The 27,618-nt window shown below is 40.6% G+C and overlaps 1 protein-coding gene across 12 annotated transcripts in view; it reads left to right on the top strand.

Moving 5' to 3' along the window:
- PAM (peptidylglycine alpha-amidating monooxygenase) overlaps window positions 1-27,618 on the top strand; it is a 270,816-nt gene that overhangs the window by 118,935 nt on the left and 124,263 nt on the right. The window lies entirely within an intron of this gene.

Raw genomic sequence — 27,618 nt, forward strand, 5'->3', positions numbered from 1 at the left:
GTGTAGAAGTCAACTTTCAGGAGTAGACCTTTTCTTCCATTATAAACTCTGTCAATAAAACTCATTGTCAAGTTTGTGAGGCAGGCACTTTTACCCTCTGAGCCACTTCACCAACCTCCGCTATACATTTTTGTCTGTTTCAGCCTTTCATATTCTTCATATAATCAAAATAAAAACTCTTTAGGTAGATTTCCAGAAACTGGGTGATCAGTAGAGCATGGCTTTGTGTCTACCTGGTACTGTTTTTCAACCTCAATAACAAATAGCAAAACAAGACAACAGCCAAGCCGAGGAGCGAGACTGGACCAGGAACGAAGGAGCACCGTGAGCCTTAAACACTCAAAACTGCGTTAAGCGAAATGCAGACCGCTGAGCCCACCCAAGCTCCCCAGATATGCTCGCCTCGAGCACGTCCATGCGAGACGAAAGTAAGGCTGTTGCTCTGAACCCTTCAGTCACTTCTCATCCCTAACTGTTAAAAGACACATTAAAAGCAAGTTTACCCCATTTTATCCCAAATTTTTTCACCAATCCTATCTAAGTATAAACCATGGTTCAGCGAACTGTCTTAACCTGTCAGAGAGCAGATGCTTCTTCCCCTTGTGTGGAATACAGTCTGCTGACTCTTGGACTGAGAAAGCAACTACAGAGAAGATGGAAATGAAGAGTTTAGTGTGTTCCAGCGAGGACTTGTATCTGCTAAAACAGACAAACAGCTCATGGGCTGCAATTTCTCCCTGACCAAAACAACTGCATCTGTCATTTAGGCTAACAAATAGATTTAACCTTTAATGTCCCATGAACTGTGCCTGACTTTCAGAATAGGAGGAAGGAAAATATCAATGCAAGGTTATCTGTGCCTCAGTCTGTTTTTCGTAGTATTCAGTATTTATATTTAAATGATCCTGTAAGCCCGAGTTCCTTTATTTGGAACATTGCATTTCCTACTCCAACCATCTCAGTAAGTAGCAATTCCTGCCAGGTAATTTTTCCAGGTAGAACACACTAGCATCTTTTTCAACATGCCATTCTCTCTCATGGCTCAGAGCAGCATGCCAGTACATTCTGTTGATGTCGTCAGCAAACCCAGCAGCACCCAGGCTTCATCTCCACGGCCATCTCTCTCTTTCTCGTGCAGAGCCACGTGTTCATTCTGCCGTATGATGATAGCTTCTCTAACTGGCCTGCTTTGTATCTACACATCCCTAGTGTGCCCCGCACAGCAGCCACGAGGATCTTATTAAAGGAGAAGTTAGGCCTCGTCGCCCTTCTAAACACTTCAACTTTTGCCAACACCACTCACACTTAAAACCCAGTCCTTTGAAGCGACCTACAGAGTCCTTCATCTTTCCCGAGACCTTTCCCGTTCTTGTCGCTTAGCCTTCATGCTTGCTATAAGTCATGTCAAAGGTAAACAAAACTGTCGGATAGCTGTACAGAATATTTTGAACAGTGATAACGGTTGCAGCAAGATAGAGAATCCTATGAGGACTGAACGCAACTGCAATTTCTGCTGAGGCGACTGAGCACGGCCACGGGGGAACTGGGGAGAGAAGGCAGGGAGTAAAGAGCTGGGATTCAGTAAAGTCGGGGAGGGAAGAACTTACAGGGCTTACTCAGAGTAGATGAGATTAGGCCAGAGGAGTCAGCTTGCTGGCTACGACCAAAGCTGTTTTTCTGGCCAGTTCCAGGGTCAGAGCCAGAGGCTTTATTTTCTCAGCTAGGGTAGACAGAAAATTTGTTTCCCCACCTAGAATTTTCTTAAGCAAACATGTTAAAAAGGTTCCCGGCTCATCTTAGCGATGCAGGGTCAAGCTGCAAAACAGTCAGCATTTATTCAGGTCTTGGTAGATGAAGATTAAGCCTAGCCAAGAAGGCTTGGAAGAGCCTGGCTTGGACTGGGCCAAGGCTATTCTGTAAGCCATGGTCGGCACAGGACTAGCTGTAGCATCTTAGGGACACCCTTCTGTTGTTTCTATAATGGGACAGATAGCTTCTGATGGGGTTGAAGATAAATCCATTAATATTTATGTATAAAGCTCAGTAAATGTTACCATTTCTCCTCTGAAGAACATTATAATGGATATTCGAAGATGTACCTTTAAGTAGGCAATGGAGAGCCCTGTGCTGTGAGCCCACAGGATTGTTTAAATGAGTAATAAGGGTCGTCTAGCACATCGAGAACATGGTTACAGCGTGTCATTCATTAGGGAGATTACAGGCAAATTTTCCTGGAATGCATTGTAGAAGAAGGTTAGGATCTACATCTCTCTCACATTTTCCTGAGGAAAATATCTATGGCGACAGTAAAAGTTGAAAATTGAGGTAAGGAAGATCATTGAAATCAAAAATTTAGCATGTCTATAAAGATCTAGAAATAAGATTATGAACGAATGATCAAAAGTATATCATTCATAACCACATCTTTTAAAAAGTCTACTAATAATTAAAAGGCCAATGTATCCAGTAACAAAACAGTTATATACCTTAAGTACCAAAGTATTATTTGGGATATATAAAACATATTCACAGTAAAGCTGATTGAAATACAGTTGGGAGGTTATATGTGGCTGCTGGGCACATGGACTCATCAGTATATAAGTCAGAATTTCAACATGACGATCTCAGTTCGGATCACCAGCCCCATGTAAAAGGCCAGGGCTGTGGCTTAGCAGGTGGTAGAGCTTCCCACACAAGCATGCGGCCCTTCTACATCCTAGCAATGCATAAATAGGCACATATGGCTGCCACTAGCCTGTGATCCAATGCTGTAGAGTGCAGAGGTAGAGGACTGCCGAGTTTTCTAGCTCCCACCCCAAATCTGAGTTCAACAAGAAAGCCTGTCTTAAAAGAATCAGAGTGATAGCGTAGAACCCCTGGCACATGCAGGTCTCATGCAAGTGTGTATACATAAACATACATTGGTGTGAAGTGTGATTCCGCCCTGATACACACCCGTGTGTTTGACTGGACATCTTTCACATCCATTTGGATATATGTGCTTACCCACACGACGTAGAAGCAGAAAGAAGAGCTTGCAGTTCTAAGCCTCTGCACCATGGAGGAGGATGAAAGCAGAACATTAAAAAAAAAAAATCTCTTTTATCATTAAAAACATTTATTGTTTTAATACTAATTGTAGAATTGATTTTAAAATGGAATAAACAATCTCCCCAATGAAAACAGTACAGTGTGCTGTGTGTTCTGACATAAACCTCTAACGTTAAGAAATATCTACAGGGGATTTTCCATACGATGCCTCTAATTGATAAATTTTTAATTCCTATTTCTCTGCTTTGCAGCACCGCCATTAAGGGGCACCGATTAAAGACTTTAGGAAGTGTGGTGCATGTTTAGAAGCAAATGGCTGCAGCATTTTTGTGTTATGGTCAGTCTGAAGACATTTGTGGAAGGCATCCTGCGTTTGCTTCCACATTAGCAAGGACAGCGATCATCCCTGCACGTATCAGCCACCAGGAAGATCTGTTGTTTCTCTTCTTTTCAGATACGCATAGGCTAAATTAATATTTCACTAGCCCTAGTCAAGAAAAGCCTTTGGAACCGTTCTGCATGGATGTTACATTCTTTGGAGGAAAAAAAGTACAAAGTATATGCTTCCAAGGCAAGGGTAGCTCTTCACACAAAATGCATTGTATTGGTTTGATATAAGGAGACAAATGAGATATGTACATTACAGGCATAGTTGTCCCTTCCAGCAAGCCTCAGAGCACTTCTGGAGAGCAGTGTATATAAAATTTCTACTGTGCAGTGCCTCGCTCCCACCTTCAGCTAGTCTGGTATTAAAGGAACACATTTGCCATGGCAACATTGATTTAGAAAGGGCCAGTGAAGTTTCTGGGAGATTAAAATATTTCCATAGATCTCTATGCACACAAGTTAACACTTTTACGGCCTTATTTCATCATTTTATAGATAACTAAGAAGGTGTTACCTGGGTAGATTTAGATGTTACAGTTCTGGAGACAGAACTATGAAAAATAAACTCATAACAGAAACTGACATCCCATTAAATAGAAACAAACAAACAAAAAAAAAACCACTTAAGTATTTCAGCCCACATTTTTTATGGGAATAAACATTTAGTGCATTGAGCCTCTGGAATTAAGGTTAAATCATTTGCTTCCAACTAAATTATAATTTAGCTATGGAAATGCGAGTTCTGTTTACTTCGGTTTCCACAATTGATTATACCAGATATAATATTAAGTTTTGACACTGTAGATGTGTTAAATATTAATTCTTTCTCCTTAATGTTTTTTTCATAAACGCTGTAGCACTGCTCAGGAGTAATTCCCTGTTGTACTTTTATTTATTCGAGGCAGAGTATGAAAGCAGCAGAGAAGAGAAAGAAGACAGATTGGAAGCCGAAGTAAATGTGGACATTAGCGAGGTTACTGTAGCAGGGTCACACAAGTTTAGAAGTTAACAAATGGCAGGTGTATTGTTTTTCTGCTGCTATAACCACTTCGTGGTATGGAATAGAGAAAACTGTGCCCAGGAGTCAGGAAATTAACTTTATGCCCTAAATAGTCAAGAGCTGAAAGCAAAAATTTATCTTACTCAACATGAAATTTTTGTCTTCTGCAAGAGATAAATATTCTACTTTCTACCCATTGTTCTGTTAATCAGCCCAGTAAGCTGGAGTTTGGATACCAACAGACATCAACTGTACGGGACATGTAGCCTTCCATCAGTGGTAGGTGTCAGAAGAAATACATTCGGCACTTTATGCAGCTGGTACCCACTGTATTTATTCTTTTTTCCACTTTGGAACTTGATCTTGAAAAAATAAACAAAGAAGTCTTTCTGATAGCCACGGACGACTGAAGAGAATGAAAAGTCAAGTCTACAAGTCTCTACTGTCTTGGGACTTTGGGCATCTGTTGCCCTGTGGAATCTAGTCTATGAGAAGATGGTGTCTTCCTTCTTGCCACTACCTTATTATGCAGTGTGTCCTCCCCAAGGTCTCCAAGCATCAGCTGTCTAAAAATTTAGAGGGGCTTGAGTCTAAGACTTCACTTTTACAAATGGACCGCTCTGTAGAATATACTTATTGCGGGGAAGAACATTTTAAGGCGAGTGAGATTTGCAAACCTGTTTCCTTTGCATTTGTCATGAAGAACATTGGTTTACTTAAGATGATGCTGTCTGCTCATGTCAGTCAGCGCAGGTCATTGTTGAGAAGGAGCTTTTCCTTCAAGGCAAACTGAGACCTCATGAATCTCAGCGTGTGTGTCTTGTGTCTGAATTCACAGAGTCAATTCAGGCATGAACAGCAGCTCTTACAGCTCAGAGTCTCACATTAGACATGAGCTCTACCACTGAACTCTGCCCACAACCCTACAGTTTCAAAAGCCATTCATGCCAGAGCAGGGAAATATTCGCAAAATTATTTGCTCAAATCTTTTCTAAATATCAGTCTTTCGGACTATTTCTTAACCCCTCTCTAGCCTTTCAGTATCTTGTCAGTATTGTTCCCTGCATTCCTGCCTCGGTATTTAGACATCACTCAGTCATTCACTTAACATATTAAGCATTGTAATGAGTTTAATAATCTTGCTGACTAGGCATTATTTATAATATATCACTCTGGGCCGTCTCTAAGATGATGTTATGGCTCTACATTGAGATAAGTGCACTCAGAATTTTGAGATGCACTATATAGATTTCCTACACTTATTTTCATCATAAAAATGATAACAAAATGAAGCAATACGTTTGTTTCTAAATCTAGAGGTATGCCAAAACAATATACTTTCCATGGTACACATGTGCAGTTTTACGCACTAGTTAGAATCGACTCCTTAAGGCAGTAGACAAACATGGAACGTGTGACCCATCCACGTGTGAGCTTCCACCATCACTCTTCCTGAAGCCTTGACCCAGACTGATGGCAACGCTGCCTGGTCTTGTTCATTGCCGTACCCATCGGGCCTGCAATAGTGCCTGCTGCCTGATCCATCAAGTAAGGTTTAAGTGAAGGAAAAGGCACTCTTCCCATATCAGGCATCCCATTCACCTCACACACAAGTGCCTCATTCCCGTTCCCTTCATGCCTAAGTGTTATTCTCAAGTTCAAGCTTTTATTTCAACAGTGTTCTCATTTTGCACGTTTGCGTCATTTTTCCTGACTTTCGTCAGCTTACTTGGAGTATGTCTAAAGTTCATGAATTTTAATTGTGCTGTTTGGTAAAAGTTGGCAAGTCTATGTGTCTGTGTCATTGGTGCCACAAAGAACATTGCTGTCACCCCAGAGAGCTCGCTGTGCCTCCACTGGTCTTTCTGCTACTGTGGCTTGGCTTTTCCCAGATCTATACTACTTAGGATCACAATTTTACAGCAGAGTCATGCCCCTGACTTTCCAGATTCATCTCTAACAAGTGACCAAAATCCTCTGCACGTTTTTTTGGGGTTTTTTTTTTTTTGTTGTTGTTGTTTTGTTTTGTTTGTTTTTTTTGTTGTTTTGTTTTGTTTTATTGGTAGGAGTGAGTATAGAGGAAGCTGTTCTAACTGCAGTTGACTCCAGAGCCTCTGCTTTTTATCCTTATGTGATGGTTTCAAATCAAAACATTTGTCTTATTATTGTGCCTTTCCTGTCAAGAATCTTTCTTGTATCGTGCTAAGGCATAAATGCCTTGCATTTGTTATTCTCTTTGTTTACATGCTGTTTCTTCTGTTATGTGAACAAGTGTCTGTCCACTGCATGTTTATCGAGTGTTGGCATAGGCCTGAAGACGGTTCAAGATACTAGAGCTAATGTTTCAGGGCTGTGAAATGCCCCATGCGCAGTGTTCTTAGCCCTTCAGCCACCTTTCCAGTGCCACCATTTTTTTTCCTTATGAGGAGGAATTGTCTTTGAACATCTGAACATTCTTGGTACCTTTTGGCGTTCCTTGTATCCTCCACTGTTGAGATCATCTTCCATTGATTCATAACTCTGAGTCCCTTGTCCTGTGAACCTATCTGAGTCTCTCAAACCAATCTGTGGGCCATAATTCATGCCTCTCTTAGAGACCATCGTGACTTGTGGTTGATTCTTCATCTTTTAAACGTCTCACACTAAAGCTAAGGGTCTCGAGAAGAAAGCAGCAATGGTCTATCATTTCTTCAGTGTGCAGTCTGCTGGGGCATGCTCAGCCTGAACAAGCATCTCCTGTATTTAAAAAGAAGCTTGTTCCTTTCTACCAGTCCTTCAGAAGAGTCTGCTTACATTGCTTTGCATCATGTAGGGAGCTGGCTCAAGGCCCAGTCACAACTGTCTGAGTCATTAGAACTACATCCCGGTGCCTTGGACAGTGCTCGATCCTTCCTAAGCATCACTAGGTCCTTGTTAAGGATCCTTCCATTCTGACCTGAGGACACAGAGGACTCAGTCTATGAAGTGTTTGCCATGTGGACATGAGGACGTGAGTTTGATCTCTAACACCCATGTGAAAAGACCATCGTCCCAGTCCATGCCTGTAATCCCAACACTGGGGTGACAGAGTCAAAGAAAATTAAACTAGGCTTCCAGTCCAGCTGACTTGGTGCGCTCCTGACTCAGTGAGACACTCTGCCTCAAGCAATGCCCAAAGTGGCCAAGCAAGTCAGGTAGCTACTCACTTTGATTTCTCATTTCCACATGCTCGCACACATACCAAAGAACGGTTATTTGTTGGCATGTTCTTTGGTCAAGGCACAAAGGATATTAGCAAATCTAGATTGATTAGGCAACCAGAATCCAAAAGAATTAATGGTTTTCGTGTACATCGTTTCTCTATAGTTAGCATGGTTGCAACCACATCAAACTCTTTAGGGCCTTAGACACTAAATTTAGGTCTTCCTTTGAAACCTTATAAAATCTGTTCCTCTCCTGCTGTTCAATTTCCTGTACTTCCTGTATTTATTCTCAAGACTCTTGGCCGTTCTTTGTTCTTACAGAGTTTTTGCTTGCCGCCGCCACCTCCACTGCCGCCACCACTGCCACTACCACCACATGACAAAACAAACAAACAAAAAGAAAACTATTGTTTTGAGACATAGTCTTATTGCTGCCCAAACTAGTTTTCAGTTCCTGGGCTCAGAGACAGACCTAGTCCTGAGGTCAGAGACTCCAGGCATGCATGCTACCTTCCCAGCTTCTTCCCTCCTGATTAACCACCTTAATCCCTCCTGGTCATTCAGATCTCACGGTAGATATCTCTGTCAGAGAGAAACCCTTCAACTCCCTCCACGTTCCCTTTTTTATCTCCTCCCAAGAATCTTCTTCAGCAGACCTAGCATTCAAAACTGAAGGAAAAACTCATTTTAAGGGCCTTTGTTTTACCAGGCCCAGAAATGCATCTTCTTTTGTTCACTATACTATTACTTTTGTCTAGTGTGTGTTGATATGAGACTCCACATGTGTTTCTGGGACAGACAGGCATCTGGAACATGTGTTTAATCATGGAAGAGTCTCCACTGCCACAGCATTGCTGAAGTCTTTATCCAGGTTGATAGAAATAACTTCTGCTCCATCTTCTCTCTTGCTGGGCCTTCTCTGTGTCTCTCAGTTTCATCCGCGTTGTCTTCTTACAGAAATGTGATCGTGACTCATGGCACATATGCCTGCCTCCCTCACTCCCCATCACCAACACGACATCCAATACATCTACATTCAAATTTAGATCATATTAAAATTCTCTCACCAAAAAGAGAAGACACGTTCTAGTCAAATCTACATCGTCCCTGTCTCCCATGCCCTTTTATGTAGCTTTCTTCAGACATTGCAGCTTGTGTTCTCAGACTTTCCAGACCTGTAACTTCAGTGCCAATTAGTAGCTAGTGGTGTCTGCCTCTTGTATCTCATGGTTTTGTTCCAATTAATTATTCAGCTCTGAGCTTCTTTCTCTTGTGTTTTTTATCTAAATCTCCCCCTCCAGGATTACAATTCAACCTCTTTTCAGAGACTCCAGAAGCCAAAAGAAACCCAGGTCACTTCCTCTTGTTTTTGACATTTAGATGTTATAATTATTTTGTAGAGATACCGATTCAGGGTGTATTTTGTGTGCTGCATATTTGCCATCAGTTTCTCCAGATGGACATCCCTGTCCTTCTGTAAGTTCCACAGGGTAACCTTTGTGGACGTGTCCCTGAGGATCTGCCTCGTTCTCCAGCTTCCGTATTGACTTTAATCCAACAGCCCAGTGGCCACTGCGTTTCTAGTTTGAGCAGCTTTCCCTCTTTTGACGTCATAGGACTTGATGGGAATAGCTTGCTGCTTTTGTAACTTCTGGGATGTTCTGACATCCTTTAGCCAGCCCACATCTTTGCTCCTGTCTCCTTGGTTACATTCTCTTCAGTTGCCCGCTGATCTAAACCTTCCCGTTCCTAAGACAACTGTGGTCAAATTGTTTAAAGATTAAGGGGTAACATGTTAATGCTCTCATCCAAAGATGACTGGGTATAAAGTTCCGTTCACCGGGTCTGGAAAATATGTGGGCCCAGTGTGCATTGCACGGACTGGAGTCTGCTCACAAAGGGAAGGTTGTGAATGAATCGTCTTCCATCTGTCCTTCCGTTGGTCCCTCACGCTCTGTAATCTGTGAGGTGACAAGGCCTCTGTCTGGGAATGGCACCAAATTTGTTTTTGCTTTGTTTTTATTATTAGAAAATTTTTAAGCTATGGGGGAAAGGGGATATCTACTGAAGTGAAATGAAATATTTATGTTTATGATGTCAGATGGGCTAATGATATGTATATGCATATCTGGAATATCGAATTTTCAGTATCCATGGCTACTTGATTTATCATTGGCTGTGTGATGAGTACATACCCCTTGTAGTTTAGAAGACAATATTTGTACAGTTCTTTTTTTTTTAATTATTAATACGGTCTTTGAAGTTGGGAAATTACAGTGAGATAAATTGGATTTGATACCTTTAAAAACAAGGCAAAATAAAAGGCTTAAAGGAAAAAAGTATCCAATGCCCAGGAACTATTTTTGGAGCAGTAAGCCCTTTATAAAAGGCTCTTAGTCATGTTCATAACAAAATCAGCAAACTAATTCAGCCAAGAGTTTCATTGCCAGGTCCATGAGCACACAGAAGAATTAACCAAGGCTTCAGCCCTGAAAGCACAGTCCAGTCCCTGGAAACAGGGTGGCAGAAAGAGCTTTTATGTAACTGCCTGTTGCTAAAATAGAGATGTTTATTACATGCAGAGGAAAATCAAAGAGCCATCCAAAGAATGTTTTTATATTTGATTTTTACAGTTCCTCTTAAAAGTTCAAGGAAAAGGATGCAAATTGGTTGGAGTGCTTCTTTTATGGATGGAAGTCTCAGAACAATGAAAATGTTACTCAAGGATGGTAGGGGAAAACCCAATGGTTTTGTCCTTGATCTCTATAGCTAAATGTTTGACACCATCTTTAATATGAGTACCTGGTACATGTTATTCCATGTCTTTGAACAGAAAAATCCTCATTTGTTAGAAGGCCAAGTGCTTTACATTAATTTGGACCAACCGACTCTCCATCTCTTATATCCCTGAAGATCACTGGAATTACTGACCTGGAGGCTTGGGCATTTTGTACATTCTTGTCCTTGTTTGTCTTAATTCACTCATTAAGAGCTGCAGCTGGAACAGTCTAGATGAACATACTGAATTGACGTTGCTGTTTCACTAGACCAAATGTAAAGGATTCCCAAAAGTTTTCAACATTCTAACCCAGTGAACTAAAATGAGCCCAGATGTCCGAAGACTAAAATTAGAATGAGGAGGATTTGCTTTTGGTTTCACAAATGTGCTTTTCTGACCTTTGGGTTGTCCATAAAAGAGTCCTCCTTTGGGCTGGCACAAGTTCTCAATGTTTCTGTTCCAGGATTTGTCTTCTTTGGCCCAACTCAATCTGGGTTTGACATAATTGTATTCTGTGCACTTTCCTTATTGATGATTGATTTAGCATCAGGCAATGAAGTTTCAAGGAAGTTCTCCTGGAGCCAAAGTGTCTTGGCGATAGATTTATTTTTGAAAGGGGCTCCATGGAAGAGGTTGTCCCAATGCTGGCCTTGGGAGTTGTGTTTTGTGTAGGTGCTTCTAGGGGCTCACTGGATTAGCTGTGCATGTTAAGAAGAGACAGTCCCAGGAACAAAGGGCCAAAATCAAATCTGCATCAATCTAATTCATGATGGCGCTGAGGTTGAAATGTGTTCAAACCTACTGAAGATGCACTCAGCCTTCTTGTGCATGGATGAGATGCCATATACACTCTTTGAGTTAGTACAGTTTTTTAATATTGTTCCAAAGTCTGTGTGCTTATAGGTTCAAGGAACAAACAGTTCTTAACTACCACCATGCACTGCCATTTTGTGCACAGTGACTGTGCCAATTTTAAGTGTCACAAACATGAAATAAAAATTGAAGTGGATTTACGCCAAAATGCTTTTAATAATCTGTACATGTATCTCTGGTTTTCTTTAAAATAAAATTGTGAGAAAAAAAACAAACAAAAAAAAAAAAAAACAAAAACAAAGAAAAAAATTGAAGTGGAAATCCTTAGGTGGAAAATTCTGCTAAAAATTGTTAGGTATCAGTGCGTATATTTGAGCTTAGAAGAAAACCCATCAAGAAGTAGAATAGTATGCGAACTCCAGTAGTCACTGTAACAACCAAAGGGAGTGCAAGCAGTGTATACCACTAGGTAAATGTTCGTGCACACATATATGTTAACAGTTGCAATCCATGCATTATTAAAATACATAAACAGAATTAGTCTTTTAATTTCACTATATAGGCCACCCATGCTGGCCTTGAACTTACAAGGTGTCAGTTTCCCAAGTGCTGGGGTTTCAGTCCTGCTACAGCACACCCAGCTTAATTCAGCACCTTGAACTCCTGGTCTCATAACAAGAAGAAATATTGTACGATGAATAACCAAAGTCATTTCTATATCTTCTGGCTCAGCCAGTCAGTACGACTATTTCTAAAGTTGTTCTCTCTTCTGTTAGTGTGGCATCTGGGTATTTGGAAAGAAAGGAGGCCTTGGGCAAGAAAGTCTCAAATAAATAAAGTGCATGGCTTTCCTTTCTCTGGAAGCTGGAACTGTGTAATTGCTCTCTGTTCAAGGAACTTCCTTTTACATGGCTGCCATGTTTTCTCCATTTCTATGCTTGAAGTCACAAGGGCATGCCTGCTAGAGAGCCAACTATGATTTTACTTGAGAGAGGAGTTCGATTATAACAGTTTGATGTTTTAAACATATTAGTGCCCTTACAAACACATTGTGTCTCTAGAACAGAAGCCTTGCACAGACCTGTCAGGCTTGACTAAAGATTTGGAAGTCTACTGGATGAGTACTTCTAGTCATCCACTTTAATTTTGTAATTTGTGTTTTTCCTCATGCTTCATTTGAGTGTTCACTTTTATATTACATCACTTCATTATTTCTGATGCATAACAATATTTTTAAATCAGTGTATATTGAAAGAATCCAGGGTTCAGAGTCTAAGATGTGTGGAGCCCATTAGTCTGTGAACATTCATGGTTTCTTGTGTTGGAAAAAAGTAGCGTCCATTGGTGATTATTCCTCTGTGATAGTATATTCTGCTAAATATATTAACTTAAGTAATATCAGAAGTATTTCTATTTTTTCCTACATTTTCTGCTTGGAATATTTGAAAAATGTAAATAATCTATTGACCCATGTTTTTTCTTCAGCCTTCTAAAGATGTCTGATTTTTGTTGTTGCTGTTGCTATTTGTATTGGTTTTCTGATTTTCTTTTTATGGTCATTCTTTTGTTCTTGTTTCCTGTGTCTCCTTTGGCCATGTGGCTGTCACTGAGGAAACTAGCAGGAAATGCTTGTAGTGATTGCCTTAGACCAATGCGGCAGGCATCGCTTTGCCTGGAGAGAGTGCCGATAACAGGGCTGGGAAGGCTGGGGAAAGTCATAAGGACAGCGAGTGTAGGCTGAGCTTTACCTGGCCTGGAGAAGGGCTTGAATCATAAGAACAAGTCCTCAGTCATGGGCTCTAGATGAGGATCCATATGGAAGAATATGTTTACTTAACCACATTAGGAACATTAAGAAGTTGAGGACTGTGAATATTGTACGTTAGCCTTTGAGGACGACACTAACAGGGATCTAGCTTGATGCTCTTGCTCTGCACTAATTCTGAGGTCTTCTCCTTTGTCGGCTGCCTGGCAAAAGCACTGCTTTGTTTTCTACACTCCTACCCCATTGTTCCTTGGCCACTGTATATTGCTGTCAGTTCTTCTGGGGTTTCCTCTTTCATTTTTTGATCTTTCCATGTCTTTACTCTCATGAAGCAAAATCCTAGTGGATACCCACTTTTCAGTTGCCATCTACCTTTGGTGTTGTACACTTTCTTGAGGTCAAAGTTTTCCTCTGAGCTCCAGGTGACCTAACTGCCCTTGAAACTTATGTGTTGAGTTTTCAAAAGTACCCCAGATATTTAAAGCTTCGTCTTCTTGGTTTTTATATGTTAAACAGCAATACAAACCACACAAACCATGGATCTATACCAATGTTTCTCAACCTTCCTAATACTGCCACCTTTTAATACATCTCCTTGTGTTGTGCTGACCCCCAATCATACAATTGTGTTTGTTGTTCCTTTGTAACTGTAATTTTGCTACTGTTATTAATTGTCATATAAATATCTTTGGAGATAAATGGTTGCCAAAGGGGTCCTGACCCACAGGTTGAGAACCACCCATTTAGACTGTTACAGTTCCATCTCTGTAGCTGTGATGAAACATTCTAAGTAAAACAAAACAAAACAAACAAACCCCACAAACAGCTTTAGGTGCAAAGTATTCATTTGGCCTGTAGTCTCAGGTCACAGACAGTCTTTGAGGGAAGCCAGGGCAGGAATTTAAACAGGATCTTGAAGCAGAACATGTAGAACAACACTGCTAGATGGGTCACTTACAGCTTCGTGCTTAGCTAGCATTTGTGGATAGGGCAGGACATCTGCCACAGGTGCTAGGCCTTAGTGCATCAACGTTTCTACAATTGAGACCACAGATGTGCCTGGAGCACAGGATGATCTGGTCAGTTCATCAGTGAGAATGCCTTCTCAGCTGTAAAACTGACAGCTTAGGTTAACTAGGACATAGGCCATCCTTGTCTATGTTTCTCATTTCCACTCAAGTACACACCCAAGTTATATCTTGCCTTTAACCATCTCCAAAACACATCCTCAGCTTGCCTGCTTTATGCTCATCTCCTAGATGGTAGCTCAACTGCTACCATCACATCTTTGAACACCCATGTCAATTTCTATGCGAGATTTCAGTAGTTTACTGCTACTGCCTAGAGAAACAATATAGCTCAAAGCCCATGGCAGTAATGACAAGGCCTATGGAAGCCACATCTGCATTTCCAGCTCAGCTAAAAATATTCTGCTCTGCCTTATGCTAGGACACCTACTTCCACAGTCAAAGCAAATTCTCTCCAATTATTCAGCCTTTGGTAATACATTTTCCTATACTAAACCATTAGCAACTCTGCTACAGTGGAAGCACTCTCCTGTGCAGCTATGTGCACACTTCTTATATGGCAATTAAAACAAATACATAGTATCTATTTGGATTATTATGCCCGAAAAATGGTAGTCTAAAAAATATGCAGGGCAGACCAGCCTTATACTGTTTACACATTTCAGAGAAACATAATGATAAGAAGCCACTAGTAGCTGCACCTGGAGCTGACCCTGTGCTATAGCTCTCTATACCCAGACTGAAATGGGAGAGAACTGGTACCCCAGAAGTGCTGAAACACCTGAGAGCACAGCTATGACCCATTTCTGCTCTGTGGGTCCCTCCCTGAGCCCTCGGGACAAAGGAATCAAGGAGCAGTTTGGGACAGGATCCTTCCTGTTTCTGCCTCTGCCTGAAGCTGATCTGCAGACAGAGCACTCTGGACCCAGACCCCGCTGGGAAAGAGCCAGTCTCAAAGAACTGGTGAAACACCCAAGAGTGCAGGAAAGAACACCACCTTTGCTCAAATCCCTGTCCCAAGAGGAACCTGCATGGAGCTCAGGACACTAGAAACCAAAAAGCAGTCTGGGACAGGATCCTTCAGGTTTTTGTCTGCACCCTGTACTGACCCTGTGCCACAGATACCTCTACCCAAACCCTGCTAGAAGAGAACTGGACCCCCAGTAGTGCTGATGCACAGGCCTACAGGAGGGTCAAGCCACTGTCATAATCAACTAGGCCAGCTAACACCAGATATAAGCGAATGGCAAGAGGCAAGTCCAAGTACCTAAGCAACAGAAGTCAAGGCCACGTGGCATTATCAAAATCCAATTCTCCCTCTACAGCAAGTCCTGAATAGCCCCAAAACACAGAAAAAGCAAGATTCTGATTTCAAATCACAACTCATGATGATGTTAGAGGACTTAAAGGTCATAAGTAACTCTCTTTAAAAAATACAGGACAACATGGGTAAACGGATAGAAGCCCTTAAAGAATTACAGGAAAGCGTGAGCAAACAGGTGAGGAATTGAACAAAAGCATCCAGGATCTAAAAATGAAAATAGAAATAAATCATAAAGAGAGACAAACCTGGAGATAGAAAACCTAGAAAAGAGATCAGGAGTCATAAACCCAAGCGTCACCAACAGAATACAAGAGATGGAGAAATCTCAGAAGCAGAAGATACCAGTGAAAACATTGACACAGCAATGAAGGAAAATACAAAATACAAAAATCTCCTAACACAAAACATCTAGGAAAACCAGGACACGATAAGAAGATAAAACCTGAAGATAATAGATATAGAAGAGAGGAAAGATTCACAACTTAAAGGACCAGCAAATATGTTCAACATAATTATAGAAGAACACTTCCCTGACCTAACAAACAAGATGTCCATGAACATACTAGAAGTGTAGAGAAGTCCGAATAGATTGGACCAGAAAAGAAATTCCTCCTGTCACATAATAGTGAAAACAGCAAATGCACATAACAAAGAAAGAATATTAAAAGCAATATGGCAAACAGGTCAAATAACATACAAAGGCAAACCTATCACAATCACACCAGATTTCTCAAAAAAGACTATAAAAGCTAGAAGATCTTGGGCAGATATCATATAGATCCAAAGACAGCACAAATGCCAGCCCAGGCTACTCTATCCAGCAAAACATTCAATTAACATAGCTGGAGAAACCAAGACATTTTATGACAAAACCAAATTTACACAATATCTTATCACAAATCTATCCCTACAAAGGATAATAGATAGAAAACTTCAACACAAGGAAAGAAACCAAACCCCACCCCCCCAAAAAGCAAGAAAGTAATCTTCTTTCTACTAACCCAAAAGAAGAGAGCCACATAAACATAATTCCACCTTTAACAACAAAAATAACAGGAAGTAACCATCACTGGTCCCCAATATCTCTCAAAATAAGTAGACTCAATCCTGAAATAAAAAGACACAGACTAACACACTGGATACATAAGGAAGACCCAACATTATGCTGCATACAGGAAACACACCTCAGTGACAAAGACAAACACTACAAGGATGAAAAACAATTTTTAAAGCAAATGGTCTCAAGAAACAAGCTAAAGTAGTGACTCTAATATCGAATGAAATCGAATTTCAGCCAAAAGTTAACAAAAAAAATTAGAGAAATGACACCCTTTACAATAGTCATAAATAATATAAAATACCTTTTTGGTGACTCTAACCAAGCAAGTAAAAAATCTTTATGACAAGATTTCAAGTCTCTGGAGAAAGAAATTGAAGATATTATTATCTCAGAAGATGGAAAGATCTTTCATGCTCATAGATTGGCAGGATTAATATAGTATAAAATGGCCATCTTGCCAAAGGCAATCTACAGATTCGATGCAATCCTTATCAAAATTCCAACTCAATTCTTCATAGGGTTAGAAAGAGCAATTTACAAATTCATTTAAAGTAAAAAAAAAAATCCCAGGATAGCAAAAACTATTCTCAAAAATACAAAAAATTTCTGGGGAAATCACTATCACTGACGTCAAGTGGTATTACAGGTATTACAGAGCAATAGTCATAAAAACTGTATGATATTGGTAAGGAGACAGGAAGGTAGGTCGATGGAATAGAATTGAAGATCCAGAAATGAACCCACACAACTACAGTCACTTGATCTTTGACAAAGGAGCTAAAAACATCCAGTGGTAAAAGATCGCATTTTGAACAAATGGTGTTGGTCAGCTGTCAGTCAGCATGTAGAAGAATGCAAATCAGAATCCATACTTGTCTCTCTGTACAAAGCTGGAGACCAAATGTATCAGGAATCCTCACATAAAACCAGATACACTGAAACTAATAGAAGAGAAAGTGGGGAATCGTCTTGAACATGCGTGCACAGGGGAAAAATTCCTGAACAGAACACCAATGGCTTAGGCTCTACAATCAAGAATCGCGAAATGAGACCTCATGAAATTGCAAAGCTTCTGTAAGGCAACAGACACTGTCATTAGGACAAATCAGCAACTGCCACACCAGGAAAAGATCTTTACGAATTCTACATCTGATAGAGGGCTAGTATCCAATGTATACAAAGAACTCAAGAAGTTAGACTCTAGAGAATCAAATAACCCTATTAAAAATGGGGTACAGAGCTAAGCAAAGAATTCTCAACTGAGAAATACAGAATGGCTGAGAAGCACCTTAAGAAATGTTCATCATCCTTAGTCATCAGGGAAATGCAAATCAAAACAACACTGAGATTCTACCTCACACCATTCAGAATAGCTAAGATCAAACACTCAGGTGACAGCAGATGCTGGCTTGGATGTGGAGAAAGAGGAACACTCTTATTGTTGGGGGGATTGCAAACTGGTACAACCACTCTGGCAGTTCCTCAGAAAATTGGACATAATACTACCTGAGGACCCAGCTATATTACTTCTGGGCACATGTCCAAAAGAAGCTTCAACATACAAGGACATATGCTCCACTATGTTCATAGCAGCCTTATTTATAATAGCCAGGAGCTAGAAAAGAATCAGATTTCCTTCAGTAGGGTAATGGATACAGAACATGTGATATATTTACACAATGGAGTACTACGTAGCTCTTGAAAATAATGAGTTTATAAGCTTCTTAGGCAAATTAATAGATCTAAAAATATCATCCTGATTTAGATAACCAAAGCACAAATATACACCCATGGTATGCACTCACTGACAACTGAAAATAAGCCCAAAAGCTAAGAATCACCAAGATACAATTCACAGACCACATGAATCTCAAGAAGAAGGACGAATACTTGAGTCCTTCTTAGAAAGGGGAGGAAAATATTCACAGTAGAAAATATAGAGACAACACTTGAAGCAGAAACTGGAGGAAAGGGTATTAGAGACGCCCAACCTGGGGATCCATCCCATAACCAGCTGGCAAACCCAGACAATATTGCTGATGCCCAGAAGTGCATGGTGTCTCAAGCCTGATCTAGCTGTCTCCTGAGAGGTTCTGCCAGAACATAACAAATATAGAGACAGATGCTCGCAGCCAGTCGGAGAAGTGAGAACAGGGTGGGTCCTTAATGGAAGAGTTAGAGGAACAATTGAAGGACATGAAAGGGTTTGAAACCCCATAAGAACAACAATACTAACCAACCAGAGTTCCAAAAGATTAAACCACCAACTAGAGAGTACACATGGACAGAGCCATGGTTCCAGCTGCACATGTAGCAGAGGATGGCCCTGTTAGGAGGAGAAGCCCTTGGTCCTGCCAAGGCTTGATGCCTCAGTGTAGGGGATGTCAGGGCAGGGAGGTGGGAGGGGGTGGGTGTGGGTGAACACCCCCATAGAAGTGGGACTAGGGGGGGTTGGATAGTGAATATGGAGGGGAATCTGGGAAAGGGGATAATATTTGAAATGTAAATAAAATGTATTCAATAAAACCAGAAAAAAGGGAAAAAAGCCACTAGTGTCTGGTGGGAAAAGCCCCTGTAAAGCCAGCAGAGTTTCTGTCACATAAATCCCCATCCTAGTATCCTAGAAACCCTAGTACAATTCTACTAATTTTATATTAAACCCTGTTTTGGGGAAAATCACTATTTACACCTTGATACAATGAAAATTTTAAGAACTTGTGCAAAGCCTCTGGGTAGCATCTCCTGTCACCAAAATACCTTTTGTCACCATTGGCTCATTCCAGTTTATGATCCCCTAAGTGCTCTTGCCAGGAAAGTCATTTCCATTGAGCTTCATGGCACTGAGAAACAGGTACTTTCAGCCAAGTATGATTATAGGCCTAATTTAAAATGGGAGTTCAAAACTCCATTAAAACTTGATTCTGTATAACACTCTACTAAGGGGCACCTATGATTCAAATCTCTGTTCAGACTTTCTTAAATCATGAGTTTATTGACATCCAGCAAGTTTAAATGTTGAAATGTCAGCAAATAATTGTAGAGCTCCTATTGTTGGCCAGGCTTCCTACACGCTGATGTCTGTTGATCGCTGGTATATAGTACATATGTGAGTGTGTAGAGGTTTTAGTTCGTCACTGTCCCTGGTTTAGGAAGCAGAGTCCCTCAGTAAATGGAAGGTTCAGTAGTGTCGCGGACTAGCTACCTAGCTTGCTCAAGAGATTGGGGTTATAGACATATGCCACCACACATGTATTTTTGTGGATGCTGAAGATCTAAACTTGGGTCCTTGTGTTTACAAGGAAGCACTTTAGCAAATGAGCTATCCAGTATATTCAAGTCAGTATATTCAAGTCACTTTACTAAACAGCAACTTTGGGCTGGAGAGATGGCTCAGTGGTTAAGAGCACTGTCTGCTCTTCCAGAGGTAACTGAGTTCAATTCCCAGCAAACATATGGTAGCTCACAACCATCTGTAATAGAACCTGATGCCCTCTTCTGGTGCATATGAAGATAGCTACAGTGTATTCACATGTATAAAATAAATCTTAAAAAAAGAAAGAAACAGCAACTTTATTCCATTATCTATTGGTGTTATATGTGTTGGACAAATTTCTCTAGATACTGAACTGATAGTAGGCGCTCAAATTCACATTGGTATAGATTCTGTAGTGTAAAATAGAATGGGAATATAATGGCTGCTTGGGTCCCATTATTATCAAGAGTAAAAAGGCTTATTGCAAGGTAAATCCCTGTATAGCTCTGTCAAATCAACTGTCCTAGAATCTCAGAGCAATTTCTATATATCCTACAGTCCAGAGGCCAGAGATTCTAGGATTCTGATGTCCAAGTGCAAGACATTATGTCCCAGCTCTGAGCGGGAGAGGAAGAGACAATAATTTCTCTTGTTGTTGTTCTTTCTAGATCTCTGACTAATGCTCTACAACATTGGCTATACCTAGGTGTCTCAAAATAACACAGAGATTACCTCTACAACCAGACACACATATAAGTTTTTTCCATCTTTTCAAACATTAGTTGATTCATTTAAATGTGAAATAAATCAGCCCAGACAAATTTAAAATATTGAAAAATTACTTACAACCATTTTCTTTCTGTAATGAATTTTTTTGTCAGAGCACTCTGATCTCCTTCAGTTCTTTTCCTTTATTGTATGGACAGAAACCTCAGTGTCTGGGGTTCTGGGGTCTCTGTGTAGAATAAGTTATTTACATGACAGGGAGTATGAAGAACATGTTGAGCTTTCTGCACCCTTTATGGTTCTGGTGGATTTTGTGTGTTTGGCCGAGGGTTGGTAAACAGGCTGTGACCTACTTTCTGAGTAACTACTTACTTGGAAGCACAAAGAATGTTTCTGTTATGAATTGGTTCTACTTTTGCTGGGCATTGTTTTCATTGTCTGTTTTATGGTCTACAACATAATGGATCCTGAACACACACACAGACACACTCATACACACACACACACAGACACACACACATACACATACACACACAGAGACACACAGACACATACACACACAGACACACACACAGAGACACACAGACACATACACATACACACACAGACAGACACACACACACATACACACACAGACACACACACAGACACACAGACATACATATACACACAGACACACACATACACACAGACACACAAATACACACACATGCACACAAATACAACATTAAACAGTTTATATACTAACCTTCCTTCATTGTACATTATTTTGATAGTTGTGGCTTCTTAACAACAAATAACCACGGTGACTTACCAGAAACTACAAGCAACGTATTTTTTCTGGAGACAAGACAATTGCAAAGCCAGAAAACTGAGCCACATTATCTATTTTGAAACCCATTTTGGTCACTGCATTCTGTAGTCTTCTCAGTAAAGCCAACCTGGGGAATTGTTTCTGCCTGCACAATAAAATGATATTATCCAATCAGGATCAAATCATAGCATTTCACACTAGAATGCGAATGGTACCTTTGCTTTCCCAAAACAAAAATTACTGGTTTTATGTCAACAGCTTCTACATGTAATAGTATGCAGCTGGTTTTGTTTGTCCCATAATAATTTAAATAAGCAGTTGGCTTTATTAGCCTCACTTTCCACAGAAACGATTTCATCTCAGTTCTTTGAAAATTGAAAATAAAAACAAGACTATTATTTGTTACTTTAAGATGGCTACTATCTATATAAGTCCTCATTAAAAATACTTAGTAATCAAATATGACAGGAGTTTCTAAGCAATAAGGGACCCCATTGCATTTCTAGCATACCATTTTCTTTTTCAGAAAAAAAAAAAATGCTTTTTCTAAATAGTTCCCGATTGGCTCAGTAAAGAGGCATCTGTATTATCACATCTCTCTTGACTCAGAGTTGGCTGATATACCAAAGGACGGTACTGGAAATCCCGGCCATGTAGACCTTACTTCTCCCTGTTGCACATCTGAGCCTTATGCTAGCAGACTTTGCAGACAGTGCCATGGCACGATGCTCTGATCCAGTGTTCTTCCCACGGTGTGAAACCCAGCATTCGACACGGTGGTGATGTATGGGCGTTGAGAGTGGTAGGGCTGAGTTGTTGAAGTCTCCTCCAGGACTGTGCTCCAGTGGAAAGGTGATCACCGTGGCAGTAAGGTCCTGTGTTGGTGTCTTCCACTGGTATTGGGGAGAAGCATTGAACGGAGTTATAAATACGTGTTCAGATAACTTTGCAGAAGCACACTTGTGAAGACCGAATAGCTCCAAGTCTGCTCTCACTTGCCACCTCCTATCATCCAGGGCTACAGAACATTAACAGTGCTCCTGGGAATTCAGGGGACTGGGATTGCGCTTCCTACGTTTTTATGTCTTTGATTTCCTTATGGCCTCCATTAACCAGATAAACAGTTGAAGTTTGTGAGATTTTTTTTTTAAGATAATATTTTAAAAATATTAGAGACATCTAAAAATAGCATTTAATTCATCTTTTTGTTGTTTGTTTAGTTTTTGCTTTGAATCACAGTCTCATTATTATAACCTTGGCTGACCTGGGGCTTGCTAGGTACAACAGGCTGGCCTTGAACTCAGTGATCTGCCTGCCTCCACTTCCTCACGACTGGGATTAAAGGCATGCGCCACCTCACCTGGATTCTTTTACCATATTGTAAAGAAGAATGCTTTAGAAGGCTGGATATAAATTTTATCAAACCTAGATAATCGGATTTTGTTTTGTTTTGTTTTTCTGCAAAGAAGTGGCTCATCTTCCTGAGGTACACTTCCGTTTTTAAAAGATTCTGTTATTAACCTATCTGATGGTTGTTAATGTGGTAAATAGCTAAGCTGGAAACTTTTCAAATTAAAGAATAGGCCGCCATATGAAGAACAACAATGTTAGTCAACCAGAACCCACCACCCATAGCTCTGGGAGACTAAACCACCAAACAAAGAGTACACATGGCTCCAGCTGCATGTGGAGCAGAGGATGGCCTTATCAGGTAACAATGGGAGGAGAGGCCCTTAGTCTGTGAAGGCTGGATGCCCTAGTGTAGGGGAATGCCAGGACAGGGAGTAGGTGGGTGGAGAACACTCTCATAAAGGCAGGTGAGGGGGATGGGATAGGGGGATTTCAGAGGGGAAAGCAAGAATGGGGATAACATTTGAAATGTAAATAACGAAAATATCCAATTAAAAAAAGAATAGGCTCAATAAATATTCTCTCTTTTATGAAGTGTCATAGGCTAAATTCTGACAGAGGCATGAGTCACTAATTATTTTTACCTTTGTATATTCGTGTATGTGTGTTTGTTTGCACATGTGTGGATATGTGTGTCAGGATGAACTTGTGAAATTTGGGGACAGCATTAGGTAGTCTTCTCTCTCCTTCTACTAGTTGGATCCTGAGGATTGAACTTAGGTTTTCAAGCTTGACAGTGAACCCCTTCCAGTCTTGTGGAACAGCAAAGGCTGTTGGATCAAGATATTTTTAAAACATTAGTGTTCTAAATGTTCACCATTTTAAAAAGCGTAATGGGTTTGGTTGGTCATATCAGTGATGTGTTTATATTTTGTGAGAAAGGATCTCTTTATGCTGTTCACTCTGGCTGTCCCAGAAGTCACTGAGACTGGAGAACCTTTTGGCAACCGTCCTGTCTCCACAATCTTGAGTGTGTGAATGCGGGTTTCCAAGTGTGAGCCACTCACACCTCGTTGCAGTTGCTCTCTATTTCACGCTGTGCAGTGCTCTTTGTGACGTCACTGCCTTCAGCAGGTGTGAAATTTCATGGAGGGTCACTTGATTCCTCATCCTTTACATTTAGTGCACAGCACACAGACACATAGTTACAGTGCTGGTTCTCACAGTGTGGGATTTCATCTTAAAGTGCATGTGTGCCTGGTGACCTACTATAAATTAATATGGTTCAATGGAAAGATTATAATCACCAGCATTATGTAAGAGTTTGAGAAGTGCCATTTTCTGACCAGTTGTCCAACAAATTACAATTCGTATGGAGGAGGGGACAAAAACACTAGGTAGTTATGTATGAAGAAATTTAATTTGAAATATAGAACTTAGTCTTTATAAAAATCAGGGTTATGAGATTTTTAAAGGTGAGTCACAATCAGAAATTTCAGTAGATTAAAATTTAATGCCACAAAAACGACAGGAAGTGTACCCCACTATCTGTGATGGTCTTACTGGCCTAAACAAGAAGGTTTTCAATCCTATTTTGACACTAACTGCCTGGGTGGCCTTAAGTGGATCAACCTGGTAATCTTTCTGTTAAAAAAACCACACAATACACATTTGAGAGTAACATTAAGCAACATTGTAAAGAGTATATGTGCTTCCATCCTGCCCAGCTCAAGTCCACTGGGAATGTCTGTGAATCCTCTACCATGGAGCTTTCCAGTTGTGCCCTGGAAAATTTCACATCGGAGGTTTTGGACTCCTCCCTCAATGCTAAGTACCATACCATGGTAGCACAGGTTCCACGGCAAACTGTCCTGTTCTCTCACAGATCTGTCCCCCACGTACTTGAACTGTGTGGTTCTCAGAGCTTCCAACCTAAGGAGATTGATTTGCTATGCTGTGTTTTAAATGTGCTCTATTTTAGGGGAAAAGCCATACAGTCTTTTCTCCATGTTGAAATTATTCTTCATCTCAAAAGACTGGGCATATGCGTCAGACTGTGATGGTTCATGGTTGAAATAATACTTCATCTGTTATAGATGGTCTCACCCAAGATGATTAAGATTCTTCTGCCCACTGCATTTTCTCTCTTTCTCTCCTTCTCCTTCCCCTGCATTTTTGTTTCCTTTACTGACTTTACATCTTTTGAACCCTAGGAATTAAGCAGTGGAAATGCAAACATTGTTAAATTATAATCTCATGAATGTAAATTCATGAGGCAAAGACATCCCCAAGTTTTTCTGATTTTTAAGTTGAACAGCTGATAAGAGCAATGAACACAGCATGGATCTGATATTAACAGCAGTTTTCTATATTTTGAGCATTAATGTATACATTCTTCCTGTGTTTTGCTTTTGCTTTAGCTTTTATCAAGAGAATTGGGCTGCCTGTTTTGATGTATCTATTTAACTCAGTAACGTGGCTGTTCCAGCAGGGCTTGAACTGGATTATAACCAAAGAGGAAAACGAACAACTTTTTTCAAATTATAAAGAATTTTGGTTTCATTTTTACTTATCCTAATCGTTTGTGTTAGAAATGAATGCTTAGCTCCTTAAGTGTGCATTTGTTGCTGTGTTTACCTTTTATGTTATTATGTGTCACATTGCTCTGGATCATCTGTGATGTGTTGGGCAAGTTGCTGTTCTTGTGGCTTTCCAAGGCCTGAGTTAAAGTGAGAAGGATAGATTTTTATTGTTGTGACTCTGTGCTTTGGAAAGGGTATCCACTGTAAGCTAACGGAACTTTGCCGGGACAAAAGGGAGGCAACCTTTTAGTTTGGGGTCTGCTGATGACTGTGGAAAGGTTTTGCCTCTGTGCGGAGGCCGTCTGGGTTTGTTATGGGCATGACCTGGAGGACAGCTAAGGTTATTGTGTCTGTGGCAGGCTGCCTCAGTGAGAGCCAGAGCAGGGCAGCAGAGCTGAGCAGTACTCTCCCAAGACAGCCTCGGAGAATAGATTCACATCCTAAGTGGCAGAGAAAGGAAGGAAAATTGCTTTGTGGGATACCTGCTTCGCAGGCATCCAGGGGCCTGGCCCTGTGTGTGAATTTCAGGCTGTTATAGAGTCATTTTTGTTTGTAGAATGAATGGAGCTGTCATCAAGAGATGGTGGGATCCTACTAAAAGTGCAGCCCTTCGCTGTGAAATGTGTTCAGTCAAGTCTCTTGTATGTATGTGTGTGTGTGGAGGAGGCAGAGAAAATAGTTTGAACTGAGAACCTGAAGTTTTTGAATGGTAAGGTTGTGCCTAGTTGAAAAGAGAACTCCTAAAACCAAGACTAAACTTTGATCCAGGGGAAAGTTTTGTCTGTAGAACATCTTAATTTTGGATTGCCTCAGTTTCCCCATCTTTAAAGCAGGGATAATAGTAACACAGTATAGCAGAAGCACATAGCACAATCTTAGTACATGGCTATTGTTTTCCTTACTGGGCTTAAAGTGGAGGAATCCGGTCTGTCTGCCATATTGGATTGCTTTGACTAGCACGATAGATGGAAACCACACAATAAACATGATTCTAGAAATAGCAGCAGAAGCTACAGGAGTCACAAATATGTAGGTTCTGAATTTCTTATAGGCCCTGATGCTCAAAGACAAAAAAGAAGTTGATTACTCCTTTTACAATTCTTGCGTTTTACCAGATCAGTTTTATAACATTACAAGACAGTTAGGAATAGGTTTAGTCGTGGTTGTTCACAGTTTAAAGTGTTTAGACACTGTTTTGTGTACATATCTCTTGGGTTCCACATACAAAGCACATGGCTTCAGCCTTTGAACCTTTGCCTCCTTGTGTGTACTGTGACATTTCTTCACCCAGTTACTCTTTCTTTTCTTTATCAACCATTTATTCCTTTACATTTGAAATGATACCCCCTTCCCAGTTACTATTCCACAAACCCCTCCATCCCATTTCCCTCCCCCACCCCTTTGCTTCTATGAGGGTGCTCCCCCACAAACTCACCCAGTCCCACCTCAGCAATCTAGCCTCCCTCCTCTCTGCTACATATGCAGCTGGTAATGGGTCCCTCCATGTGTGCTCTTTGGTTGGGGGTTTAGTCTCTGGGAGCTCTGGTGGTCCGGTTAGTTGATATTGTTCTTCCTATGGGGTTGCCATCCCCTTCAGCGTCTGTATTGGTGAGGCTCTCGCTGTGCCTCTCAGGGGACAGCCATTCAAGGCTCCTGTCAGCAAGCACTTCTTGGTATCAGAAGTAGTGTCTGGGTTTGGTGTCTGCAGATGGGATGGATTCCTATGTAGGGCGGGGCAGTCTCTATATGCTCTTTTCTTCAACCTCTGCTCCATTTTTTTTGTCCCAGTCTTTCCTTTGGACAGGAACATTTCAGGATTAACAATTTTGAGATGGGTGGGTGATCCCACCCATCCCTGGGGGCCTAGCCTTTCTACTGGAGTTCACCATCCATTTTCTAAATGAAAATTTAAGACAGAAAACTATTCTCTCAACTGAAAAAGTGTCATAAACAAAAGTAGTAATGGTGACCAAATCATATTTTTGTAATTCTTTAAATTTTACCATATTTGTTTTGTCTACATCAACTCCTTTGTTTTCTAAGACAGAGGTAAAAATAGGTCATTTGCATGAGTTTTTTCTGCTAACCGTATATTTAGAGACACTCAGGTGATCTGTATCCCACATAGCTGGGCTCTGTTGGTTCTAGTACGTCATTACAACAGTAATGTATGAAGTATAAATTATTAACTGAGCACAGCTTACCTTCGTGTTATCAACCATAGTGCACACTTCGCTGCATACAGTTTCCGTTCAGGCCTTCTTCAGAAAATGTTCTCCCAAACTTGAAGCTTTTACTGCTCAATTTCGTTGTTTCGTTTATTTTCGTTGGTTGTTTAGAGTAAAAGTGTTGCTGTAATGTGCAGGCTGGCCTTGAACTTCTGGACTCAAGTGATCCTCCTGACTGTTTCCCCGAGCAGATGAAAGTATAAACACACACCAGCACCCCTGGCTTACGAAAGACTAATGTTAATTCCTGTGATATTCAAGCAACAAGAGTGCCAG

Source organism: Micromys minutus (assembly GCF_963924665.1).
Source record: "Micromys minutus genome assembly, chromosome: 19".
Lineage (NCBI taxonomy): Eukaryota > Metazoa > Chordata > Mammalia > Rodentia > Muridae > Micromys > Micromys minutus.